We start from the raw sequence: 13,431 nt of genomic DNA, 5'->3' as shown, positions 1-13,431 counted from the left end.
CCTGAGCCTCTGAAGGCTTTTTCCCACCCTGTAGTTGGGAGAGCTGAAAGCAGAAAAGGCAGTAGGACTCCTGGCCTATGGTAAAGAAGCAGCCAGAACTGCCAGCCAGAGCGTGGGAACTGGGGGCACGAGTCACGTGGGGGCACTGGCTTTCGTAAGGCTAGGTCGACGATCATGAGGCGAAGCAAGTTTTTTGAGCACAAAGCTCACTGATGGAACTTCGGACTGCTCCCTGGGTGCCTTAAAGGCCCTACAAGAGAATCAGCCCTTGTTACGCTAGTGATCTGCTTATCTGCAGAATCGAGGGCAAGTGTTAATACTCAACTATCTGGATGTAGAAAACCCACAAACTTAGTAGAGCGCTTTCTTTATCAACCTAATAAATTCGTACATTAATGTCGACAGTGAAAACTTAAATAAAATCAAATCTGAGGCTTTGACATTATTGTGGTTTTAAAAACTATTATATTTTAAAATCTGAAAACTGTGAAACATAGTATTCATACAAACACCTGAGGACTGTTCGTTAACTGGGACTAGCATCTTCCACACAAACAATTTGATAAAGACAGAGTTTAAATTAGAATTTTGTCTTCTAACACAGAAGGAATAACATAGATAAAAACCACCCTTTAAAATAGTTGATTCTTATATAAGAAGTACATTTGGCTTTCTGAAAAAGAAAATGTACATTCATGCCCTGGTGTATATTTTATTGGCATTTACAACAAATGGCTAAGACTTAGCACCCAGATTCTCATAGCTATAAACATTACACCAAACTTATACAAAGTAATTACAATAAACATATAGCACCATTTCCCTTGAAAGTTCTAGCTTTTAAATACAAGCCCAAATGAGTGTCGGAGAATTAGTGCATCTTGCAAAAGTTAGCAGAATAAATGGCTCAGAGCTAAGCAAATTAACTAGAAACATTGCATAGGACAGAGAGGTTCTGTATGAAAACCAATCCTACGGATTGTTTCTCATCCCCCAGAAGACAAAGCTGAGAGGTAACAGTACAATACAAATGATGCACATATTTTTACAGAATAAAAAACCTCTAACTATATAAATAGTTCACTATTACCTCTGTGGCAGTACAAGTGCCATATTAAATTCAAAAGAACAGATTCACTTGTTTGTATACCTACAGGAATAGAATAATATATAAATATGGTATAGTATCCATATGAGAATAAACCAGACAATAAAATATAAATCTTTAAAAATTTGAGCACAGGTGTTTATCTATAGAGATGTGAGAAATGAATCTCCCAGTTGAATGTCTGCTAGTAGAAAATATGTAATGTTTTAAAATAATAGGTATATTATTGAAAAAAATTTGATGACTCCATCCAAACCACGACTTGTAGTATAATATCTCCTGCATAAAACAACCATTCTATTTATCCTATAATTGTTCAAAAGTTATCAAAAACGATTAAGAACACTTTATGAAAAGTTTATAACGCTTGCTTTTTTCTTTAAATATGAACAAATACAACACAAGAGAGAAATACTAACTATAAAGGAAAATAATTTATATATGGCTTTCCCTTTCTAGAAACTGGCAGAATAGGAACAGAACTTGCAGTAACGGACATAAAATATTTGGAGAAAGAGATAATATCTACGTTACATCTTTAAATTCTCTCTTCTGAGGGGAAAACTTCTCACCAGATTTCATTAGAGAACTTGTCAGTCCCTGATACTTTCCCTTTGGGATTTAGCTGATTTTGGTTCTATATATAAACATTAACTGAAATCAAGGTGTTTCTCTGTTTCCAGCATGAAAATACACTTGTAAACTGTATAATAAAATGATAAATTATAAACTGTAAAGAATAAAAAGACATAAAGAACTCAATTTGAATATGCTAATACTAACACGTAAATGGTTTTTAAAAAGTAGAGTGGACTATGATGTTGTTCTGCAATCCGGCTATAGCATTTTTAGGAACTGTCTGCAAACAAAAGCTGCTAGGAGAATTAAAATATTTTTTAAATTGAAAAGTAATCAGGACAACTGAGAATTCTGTCCCATCTAAACTTACACATCTTTTCAATTGTATTTTCCTTCTTTAAGTTTGTCAATGTAGTAACATAACTTTAATGTCTGGCCCCAGCTTCAGCCCCATGTACTTCAATCATCAGCATCACTTTTTAGTGTAGCAGAGCCTTCCGCAATTTCCTACAGAGAGAAAGAAATTACAATTAATAATGCATTCATATTTGTCAAGTTATAGATAAGAACATGTAAAATAGGAGAGCAGTCACATTCTTGATATATACTCTGAATATGCATTTATTTCCTGAAAACTATTAAAAATATAATTTATACAGTAAGACATCATGTGATAATTTCTAAATTAAGAAAACAGAAATTTAATCAGTATCTTTCAGAAGTGGCCTGCACCAAACTATCTGATTTTAAACACCCGGTTTGAATAAAATACTACGTATCTTACGACAAAGGTTAGAAAGCTATGAATTGTAGAAATGAACTTCAGACGGTCATTAACTTTCTTAAAAGGCTGGGAATATGACGATGTCAGCATCAATGCAAACCGTAAATGTGTTATACAGTGTTGTCTTTATGTTGAAAGCTAATCAGTTGTCTGAAGCTAAACTAATTAAATGCTAAAACTACTGATTTTCTTAGAATACTGAAAAGGACAGAAGATATTTGGTCACTGATTTGTTAGAAGACTATAAACATTACTTAATAGACACAAGGCATCCCCCTCCTAAAATTTTTTATTTCCTTAATTAACCAGTTAGTCAGAGAAGCATACATTTGGTATTCATGAGCTCCTATTTAAAATAAAAACTACACTTATACAATTGCTGGATTCATTGGGCATCAGTAACAAGGAGGACACCCTGTCACAGCTTAGGTTACCCTCCTACTCATGGTCCTGGGGCCAAGCAGGGAGCAGGTGGGGAGGAGGATCCTTGTGGGAGAAGACATCTGAGAGTGGCCATGCTGAATCATCTTCTTTTGAGAACTTGAAGATTTGTAGTATTTTAGGTACTCGGGTACCCATTCAAAGCACAGATCCAGCCTCTATCATTTAAGAATCTAACTTTGGGCCAAGTAACCTTTCACATGGAAAATCAAGGATAGGGTTCCCCCACCATCCACACTAATCAGCATCCATCCAACTGAAGGGCCTGCACAGAGGTCATTGAAAGGCATTATGGCAGGAAAACCGGATCAAAAGATACATTACATGTTGCCTGAAGAGGTCGGCGAGGGGGCCTGATATCTGAGGATCTTTATGTTTCATAAACTGTATCACTTCATCCACAGACCAGGTTGAAGGGTCCTTAGAGAAGCCTTGTTTCAGGACACTGGGGTCAGGTACAGCTATATAACTTGGAGCTTCAATGGGGGAAAAAAGACAAATCATACTTGACCTGGATTATCCTGAAAGAAGAGATGTTAGGTAGGAGAGAAGTGGCTCCATTCCTGGAACCTTCTATTAAGCACTCCCAGCAAGGACCCAGGACTCCAAGTGCAGAATCCAGTGAAAGCCTAGATTAGGGATGACCTGAGGATGGCTACCCAAGAGCACCCCATCTGACCTCCCAACAACAAAAAGCAGCTTCAGAATTTACCTTTAAAGCTTCAAAATCATAAAACAGACTGATCAATCTGAGGCCTTGTTGGCTACAGGCAAAGACAGCAAAAGATCTGTTGCTTAAGCTAAATTAGGTTATCTAAGCGAACCTATTACTCTTTCCTTAATTCAGTGAATTTCCTCAATCTCTGTCCTCTCTTGGTCTGTCTAGATTAGGTTTCTTTCACTAGCTAAATACAATGGAAAGTCTCCCGATTTAGTTTTATAGTTGCTTAAATTCATTCACTTTAATGAAGGAATTTCAATAACCCCATTATCTTGAGAACCAAATTAGTTTTACTGATTTCTCCCATATATTCAATATGGATATTTTTAGCATCACTTTATTTTTTAAATTCCTATCTCTAAGGCTTAAATGTGTATCTGAATTTTGAAGAAAAACAGGATTATTTTTCTCTTGGCTAGGTCAGAAGTAACTTTAACATTATACTGAATAATTTCTCTCAAGTTTAATTGTATAGTAATAGATATTCTGGTTGAATGTTTATAAGTCAAAAAAGAAATAATTGAGGGGCTCCTGGGTGGCTCAGTCATTAAGTGTTCGCCGGCTCAGGGCATGATCCTGGAGTCCTGGGATCGAGCCCCACATCAGGCTCCTCTGCTGGGAGCCTGCTTCTTCCTCTCCCACTCCCCCTGCCTATGTTCCCTCTTGCTGGCTCCCTTCTCTCTCTCTGTCAAATAAATACATAAAATCTTTAAAAAAAAAAAAAAAGAAATAATTGAGACATAGGATAAATTAAGCACTCATACCCTCAAGGAGTTTTAGCTGTGCTGTTCACCAAGTTGTGCTGTAATTTCTTTGTGTCCAGACAAGTATTCATGTTACTCAACCAGAGTGCTTGACTCTCTAAAGTTAGTGTGTGATACAGAAGTGAGTTTTTGTAATTTGTCAGGAAGATTCGTTTCTTTAAACAAGGACCGCAACACAAATTTGGTCTTTTGGTGTGAATTAACCAAAAATACACCTTTTCATTCCTATCATCTGGCTCCAGCCATTTTACGGGTATTTTGAGTATTTACTCAGGTAAAGGGCAAAGAAACAGAAAATAAAAGAACCTGTGAATGGTAGTAGGTTTTTTGTGTGTGTAACTCAAAAGTGTACTTATTTTCTCTCCTTCACATCGCAACTTTGATGTGAAATAAAACTTTACTAAAACATATCCTCCCTTTCACTTGTTAGAGATAAAAATGTTAGTTATATCTACGAAGAAATGCTACGTGCTGTTTCAACCCAATTGAAAATGATGATAGAACAGACCATGCCATGCCTAAGGCATTCTTAACAATTTAGACAGAAAAAATCTTTCCTTCAGTTCTAAGAAAGACTTAATTTAAGATGAAAAATTACTGGCAAACTTAATCAAGCTAATCATACCTCTAAATAACTTTTTCTGGTTTATGTCATCAGAATCCAGTATAGTTATGTCTTAAATAACATGTAACCAGTTTTATAGATTACTACAGAAAAACTATATGCAAAGATATAATTTATGGTATAAAACTATAATTTTATATTTAAAATAAAACAACTGTAAGATCATCTATTTTTAATTCATTATGGAAAAATCTCATTTAATTGGGCCCATATCTTCAAAACAATCAGAAAGTTGCAAACATTAGTGTTATTCAAATGATTACATGAAATAAACTAATTATGTGAAAGATAATCAAAGTCCAGTCATGTTTTTCTCCTGAATGGCTTTGTTCATAATTAAAATATCAGTAAATGTTTCTGAAATAAATAAAAGTGATTTGATTTTTATCCACAACGTTATTGGATTTCTTTTCCTATAATAAAATGAACAATTTATTTCATTCAAATAATGGGGCAGGGCGGAGGTTGTGAGAGCATCACCAGCAATCAGGGTGGACTCAGCTTTAAGTAATAGTTCCAGTACCTTAAAGAAAACAATTGTAATGACACCTCTGTGACATTCCAAGTGAAATGCTTACCTATTCTCTGAAGATGGAAGCAGCCCAGCAGTTAAGTGTAAAGCCGGGAGTCAGAATGCCTGGATTCAAAGACTGACCCAGCCACTTTCTAGCTGGGGACCTTAGTCAAGTGACTTCTCAGATTTCACATGAAAATGTTTACCAGCACCTACATCTTAAGGAATTGTTGTAAAGATGTACTGTATAAGGCTATGTAAAATATTACATGCCTGGCCCATGTCAGATAGTGATGAAGATGATGCTGATTACTATTACTAATAACTAAATTACTAGTAAGTAATGTTATTACTATTAGTCTTTCCACCCTGAAAGACCAAAAGCTAGCCTTCTCTAGCCTAAATACAGGCTACTTTGGCATAGTAGTTAGTCATACATTTGAAAGTGAGATATTTAGTATTAGGGGTGACCTTTTACAGCCTTTACTGGAGAAGGCCTGTCTTCAAAACTCTTATTTTGTGAAAAATACCTAAAATTCTGGTGCACTACCCCTTGATGGGATAAACATCTGTCATCAGACTCTTGCAAACATCACTCTGAAAGCAGAGGCGTATCTACATGAGCTGGGAGATGGGGGATGACATTAAACACGCTCATAGCATGTATGCGGCACAGTTGCCCATAGAAAATATCCACATGACCTAAAAGCAATCAAGTTGGATGCTTCCCACTGCCTTCGATACTCTCTTGCCTAGATGCCTACCAGGAGGAAAAGGACAAAACACTTATTCCCACCCTACCCCACCTCCCTCCCCCCTCCTCCCACCCCCCTTCATCCTTAAAAGTGTACAGTGTAGCTATATCTTTGCACATGGAAACTATTCTGGTTTCTTTCCAAATGGCAACAGGATGCTGCCCTGTTTACACATATTATGTACTACTGCTGGGTCTGAGGAATAACTGAAGGTACATGAAGAATGGGGAAACGGCAACAGCAACAGAATACCAGAGCCCAGATCTGGGGGCCACACGAGGCCGAGTCAGGAAAGGTCTCAAAAGAGACAAGGAAGAGAGTACATCAGAAAGGAGAGAGGAAGTGCACCTTTCCAGGCCTCAGAGTCATAGGAGGTTTCTGAGTCCAGACAGTATCCAGTGAAATGATAAATTACAAAGGAACTATTAATAAGAACCACTAATCTAAGAAGTCTCTGTGACAGACATGGTTACGTATCCAGATCCCCAGGGACAGTTCTATGCTGCCATGAGGATCGGAGGTGATCTGTAGTGGTTTGACCCTGAAAGTAACATAAACAGGGAGTGACTCAAACTCCTCAATCTTGGCACTTTCTCCAATGTGATACACTCGGGGATGTTGTTGGGCAAAGAAACCTTAAGGGAGAAAGAAACACATTGGTTGAGAATCACTGTTTTTAAATATACCTTCGCTTGTCCTCTGCATTTGAATTTAACTTCATGGTGACTGCTCTTGGTAGATTTGGTCCCCACTAGTGCTGAACTTCTGAGGTGCCTACACACTTTGGAGAAAATCCCTGGAGACTGCAGTATGAGTGCTACAGGATTTCTGATGGTAGCTTCTAAAGAATTTGCTGGATTTAGTGGTGAGTTTTTGGAATCTTCAGGAAGCTTCCTCTTTGGGCATGCCATTTCCCTCAGAAGACAAGAGTTCTTCTACAAGAGAAAAGACAAAGGCAATTATCTTCAGACTTATAGCTTAAATACTATTAAAAGGTCAAAACATCTCCTAATCTTCAATAGTTCACATAAGCCATGCTATACTGAACCACAAACCTCTAACATAAAGTACACGGCCACCCTTCTTGGCATTTATAGTAATGGACACTGTCTTAAAATCCAAATTGATTCCAATATGTCACCTGTATTTCTTTCGTGGCACTGTCCCTTCCCAGTCTTGCTACCAAGGCTATGAACACCCCATGAAAGCATTCATTTTTAGGAATGCAGTTCTTCACAACTATTATAATAATATGATCACACAGTTGGCTTCTAACATTTGCTTACTACTTGGACACTTAACACTTTCAGTGGAGAAAGGCACTAGGTTTTTCTTATTCACTTTTATCAGCTTTCAGTAATACAAAGCTGAATGGAAAAAATGTTACTGTAATTGTTTTATTTTTATCTAAGGAGAAATGACAATTGTGTACTTGAAGGGAATGAAAGTTTCTGACAAAGCTACCAAATGCTCATTTGGCATTTAGTAGCCTAAATGCTCAAGCAACTTGGGCAAATACACACCTCCACCCAAGAGCATATAGTTATGGTAGTAGAATGACTTTTCTTCCCATTCCAGAAACATGTAAATACTATTTACCTTTAGAGGCATGCACCTTGTTTTGGGAGCTTAGGTGACACAGGAACAACATAAGGTAGAAGTTCCTGAGAAGGCCGCTTGGGGCTTCTGTTATGTCTTCTTTACTGTTTAAAAAAGGTATCTGTTATAACTAATTAACATTCCTCAAGCATTTTCTCAGATCATCAGCATATAACACTTTTGTTTCTAAATCATTTACCTACTGTAACTTCATCAACAATTTATCAATTACTTGATTGTTTGTGAATAATATGTGTTGATTTCATCCCCCATTAAATATTTTGGTGACATCATATTCAAGAGCTAAAAGCATTATATCCAGGCACCATTTATTATAGGTTTATCACATATCTTCCAATATCTCAGGAAGCAGTGAGGGAATCAATTATAATGTGTCTAAAAAGGCCGGGAAAACTGTTCCCATGAACAAAAAAGAATTCAGAGAAGGAGAAGACAGTGTACAGTGACATTTCATTTTTATAGGCAGCAGTCCTGGCCCAGAGCTCACTACCCTACTATAACTTACAGCTTACTTATTATTAAACCAAATGCATTTTTACCTAAAGGGCCACTTTAGGACATGATCCTGAAAGTAATAACATCTCAAATTATTAATTATACTCTAAATATCAATCAGTATCTTGATTTAACCTCCAACTAAAAGTAAAATTAAGTATAATAGAACTCTAAAAAGTCTGATAACAGAACTTGAGTGAGAAGAAAGATTGCAGTGAGAAAGTACCAAGTCAAACTTCATCTGGTTCAAAAATAGCTGGGGGCCAGGCATGCTTTTTAAGATCATCTGATGACTGATTGATTACTAAAGAGTCTAAGAGAGCTCTACCACTTGATTTAATTTTTAATCATGGACTACAAAACCAACAGGCAAAACAAATTTCAGTAAATGGCAAATATTTTTATAATTAGACATATAAATTTCTATAAAGAAAAACTGGCTTTTTCAAACTCATTTAATGATATGGAGAATTCAAATGCTAATATGTAGTTTTCATACGTATATGTTACCTCAGAATCTTAGTATAAGAAAATCTTTTCTTTTACTTGTAATAATCTAATGCTTTCTTATAAAAAAAGTTAATGAAGCTGGTGTATGGTCTACTTTATCTGGGGGCTGATAAAACATAAAATGACTCTTGACTTCCATTCCTGGGTATTACAGTAAGCTCAGGCACAAAACTTTCCTGCAGAGATAACGAAAAAGCCAGGATAATTTAGAGAATACTTTAAAAGTCACCAGAGAGGCACTTCCAGGATGACTGATGAAAAGACCTCCAAAATCCACTTCTTCATAAAAATAACGAAGAGATTGGCAAAATTAGTTTTTTAAAAACTCTGGATATTACGTAAAGGGTTACAACAGTCCAAAAGCATTTGTTCAAGAAAAAAGTGGCTGAATCTCAGAAAGAACAGCAAATTCTGTGGCACTTAGCTTCCCTACCATTGTCCCCTTCACTGTTTTTGCAGCAGTTTTGCAAACCAACAGGTTCATAACTACTGTAGCTGTGAAAACCAGCACATTCTACCAGCACCGGAGGAAACACAATGGGTCTGAGCTCTCAAAAGGCCCTATGCCCAGAAACCGTCACAATTTGACTAACCTTGAAACTCAGTGAAAGCTCTGATCTCAGGGCTTGTTTTAGGAACTAACTCTCAGAGCTGGTCTGTGTGAACAGTCCTATCTCTAAGGCATTGCTCAAACAAACAAGCAAACAAACAAAAATCCATACAGTAGTAATTGTTTAACACTATTGCTGCCTGAGGCATTGCCAGTTGGGGCTGAAAGGAAACTGACCAAAAGCTTTAAAAATAAACGTGGAGAATAAAATGTCCATTAGAGACTTTGAAAACCACAGAGATACTCCTAAGAATCTAGAAGGCCACATGTAAGGCTGTATCCATGCCCAGGAAAGACCTAAGACTTAATCTTTCATTTCGTGCTGACCTTGAGGCTCTGCACAAAGCAGACTTTGTAAACTGCCTCCTGAATGTTCAAGGTAAATTTCCAACACATACATGAACTCTATGCAAAGGATGGGAGACATACTGGGGTTGTAGGCATTATGGAAATCCTCAACCAATCATTTGCTGAACACTGTTAAATGAACAGACTTCAGTGGCCACATATAATAAAGGAGCCCAGGAAGTCATTAGGTTAGTCCAGGAAAATCACTATACCAAAGCACCAGCAACAACAAACCCTAGGGAAGGAGAAATGTGATTTTTCAGAGTTACTGCTTTTACACTTTTAAAATTGTCCAGTTTTCAATTAAAAATTAGGAGAACTGCAAGAAACATAAAAGTATGGCCCATACAAAAAGAGGGAAAAAACAGTCAATAGAAACTGCCTCTGAGGAAGCCCAGATACTGGAGCTAGTGGACAAAGGACTTTAAATCAGCAATTTTATTTATGTTCAAAGAAACTAGAAAAATGATCATGTCTAAGGAACTAAAAGTATGAGAACAAAGTCTCACAACAGAGACTATCAATAAAATGATAAAATTACAAAAAAGAACCAAATCAAAATTTAGGACTTGAAAAGTAGTACAAATGAAATGAAAAATTCACTAGAAGGGCTCAACAGCAGATTTGAACTAGCAGAGGAGAGGTCAGCAAATTTAAAGAAAGGTCGATTGAGATTATAAAGTCTAAGGAACAGAAAGAAAATTTTGAGGAAAAAATAAACAGACCCCAGAGACCTGTAGTCACCATCAAGACACCAAAATACACATAATGGAAGTGCTCCAGAAGGAGAGGTGACAGGAGAGAAAGGGACAGAAAGAATATTTGAAAAAGTAATGGCTACACGTTTCCCAAATTTGATGAAAAGCATTAATATGAATATCCAAAAAGTTTCAACTATCTCCAACTAGGATAAATTCAAAGATATCCGCACCTAGAAAAACACAAACTAAAAGCAAAAGACAAAGAGAATCTTGAAATTAACAAGAGAAAAGCAAATCATCATACAAGAGATCCTTGATAAGATTCAACAACTGACATCTCATCAGACAGATGCTATAGAAGTTACAAGGCAGGAAGTAGGATGATATAGTCAAACTGCTAAAACAGAAACAACTAAGAATTTACATCCAACAAAATTAAATTTCAAAAATGAAAGAAAATAAATTCTTCACAAACAAAAAGTGAGGGCGCCTTGGATGGCTCAATTGGATGAGCGTCTGACTCTTGGTTTTGGCTCCTGTCATGACCTCAGGTCCTTGGGATCAAGCCCCCGCATCAGGCTCTGCCCCGCAGGGAGTCTGCTTGAGATTCTCTCTCTCCCTCTCCCTCTGCCCTCCCCTGCTCTCTCTCTGCCTAAAATAATCTTTTTTTTAAAAAAGTGAGAAAATCTAGGTGCCTGGGTGGCTCTAGCTGTTGACCATCTGCCTTCAGCTCAGGTCGTGATCCTAGTTCTGATTGAGCCCTGAATAGGGCTCTCTGCTCCACTGGGAGTCTGCTTCTCCCTCTCCTCTGCCTGCCACTCCCTGCTTGTGCTCGTATGTCAAATAAATAAAATCTTTAAAAAATTTAAAATTTTTTAAAAAGTGAGAGAAAAGTTCCTCACTAGAACAGCTTACCTACAAGAAATGAAATGACATTCAACAGTAACTCAAATACACACAAAAATTAAAGAGTACTGGGTGCCCGCGTGGCTCAGTCATTAAGCATCTGCCTTCAGCTCAGGTCATGATCCAGGGTCCTGGATTGAGCTTCCAGTGCTGGGCTCCCTGCCTCAGAGGGGAGCCTGCTTCTCCCTCTGCCTTTGCTCGTGCTCTCTCTCACTCACTCAAACAAATGAATAAAATCCTTTAAAAAATTAAAGAGTACCAGTAAAAATACCTGTGGTTAAATATTTATTTATGAGAGAGAGAGAGTGTGCACACAGGGGAGGGAGGGGCAGAGGGAGAGGGAGAAAGAAACCCAAGCAGACCTCACACTGACTGTGGAGCATGGAACTCCTGACGCAGGGCTCCGATCTCACAACCCTGATCAGACCTGAGATGAAAGAGTTGGATGCTTTACTGAATGTGCCACCCAGGCACCCCAAATATATTTGTTTTTGTAACTTCTTTTCTTCTTCTTTCTTCTTCCGTTAAAAAAAAAAAAACAAATGGGGCACTGGGCTGGTTCAGTCAGTAGAGCATAGGACTCTTGATTCAGGGTTGTAAGTTCAAGCCCCGTGTTGGGAAGAAAGCTTACTTAAAAATACAAAAAAGGATAATTTAAAAAAAAAATGAAAAAAAATAATTACAAAAACAGTTTTTAGGTTTATGATGTATAAAAATATAATTTGGCAATAAAAGAACAAAGAAGGGGGCAGGAAATAGAGCTATAGTAGAGCAAAGTTTTTGCATAATATTAAAAGTGAGTTGGTATCAATCCAAACTAGATAGTTTTAAGTTAAGATGTTAATTGTAATCCCCAAGGCAACTTTACTATGTAAAAATAACTCCTGGGCAGAAAAACAAAACAAAACAAAAACTCAAAAACTTTAGTAGAGGGGCGCCTGGGTGGCTCCAGTCATTAAGTGTCTGCCTTTGGCCCAGGGCGTGATCCCAGGGTCCTGGGACAGAGCCTCGCATCAGGCTCCTGCTCTCCTGGGAGACTGCTTTTCCTCTCCCACTCCCTGCTTGTGTTCTCCTCTGTGGCTGTGTCTCTCTCTGTCAAATAAATAAATACTATCTTAAAAAAAAAAAAACTTTAGTAGAAGGAACAACAAAGGAATCAAGTTGGTATACAAGAAAATATCTAAAAACAAAACAAGAAAAGTTATTGAAGAAAAGACAAAAAGAACATTAAGACCTAGAAAACAACAATAACAAAATGGTAGATATAAATTCTACCTTTATGAATAATAAATAAATTCTTCCTTATTAGTAATTATATTAACTGTCCATGAGATAAACACTCCAGTAAAAAATTAGCAGAAAGGTTAAAAAAAAAACCCATGTTCCAATTATATAGTTAATACAAAAAGATACACTTTAAATTCAAATAAACAAGTAAATTCAAAGGAAAGTGTGAGAAAAAATATACCTACGAACAGTATTTAAAACTGGAATGGTTATAGTAACATCAGACTAAATGCCTTTAAGAAAATCCTACAAAATTACACACACACAAAAACCCCACGAGAAGTAACAAATTCAGCAAGATCACAGAATACAAGATTAATAATACAAAATCAACTGCATTTCTACACACACTTGCAATGAACAATCCAAAATTTAAATTAAGAAAATACCCTACTTACAATAGTAAGAATCAATAAATGTTTAGGGATGAATTTATCAAAAGAAGTGCCAGATGTGCTTTCTGGAAACTACAAAATATTATTGAAATAAATTAAGGAGACCTAAATACACTGACATCCCATAGTATGAACTAGAAGATTCAATATTAATTTTTAAAGAGATTTTATTTATTTATTTATTTATTTATTTATTTATTTATTTATTTAAGGTGGGGGAGGGAGAAAACGAAAAGCAGGGAGGAGTGGAGGGAGAGGGACAGCAGAC

Source organism: Ursus maritimus (genome assembly GCF_017311325.1).
Source record: "Ursus maritimus isolate PB19 chromosome X unlocalized genomic scaffold, ASM1731132v1 scaffold_X1, whole genome shotgun sequence".
In the NCBI taxonomy this organism is placed as follows: Eukaryota; Metazoa; Chordata; class Mammalia; order Carnivora; family Ursidae; genus Ursus; species Ursus maritimus.
Note: the sequence above shows the minus strand (reverse complement) of the source record.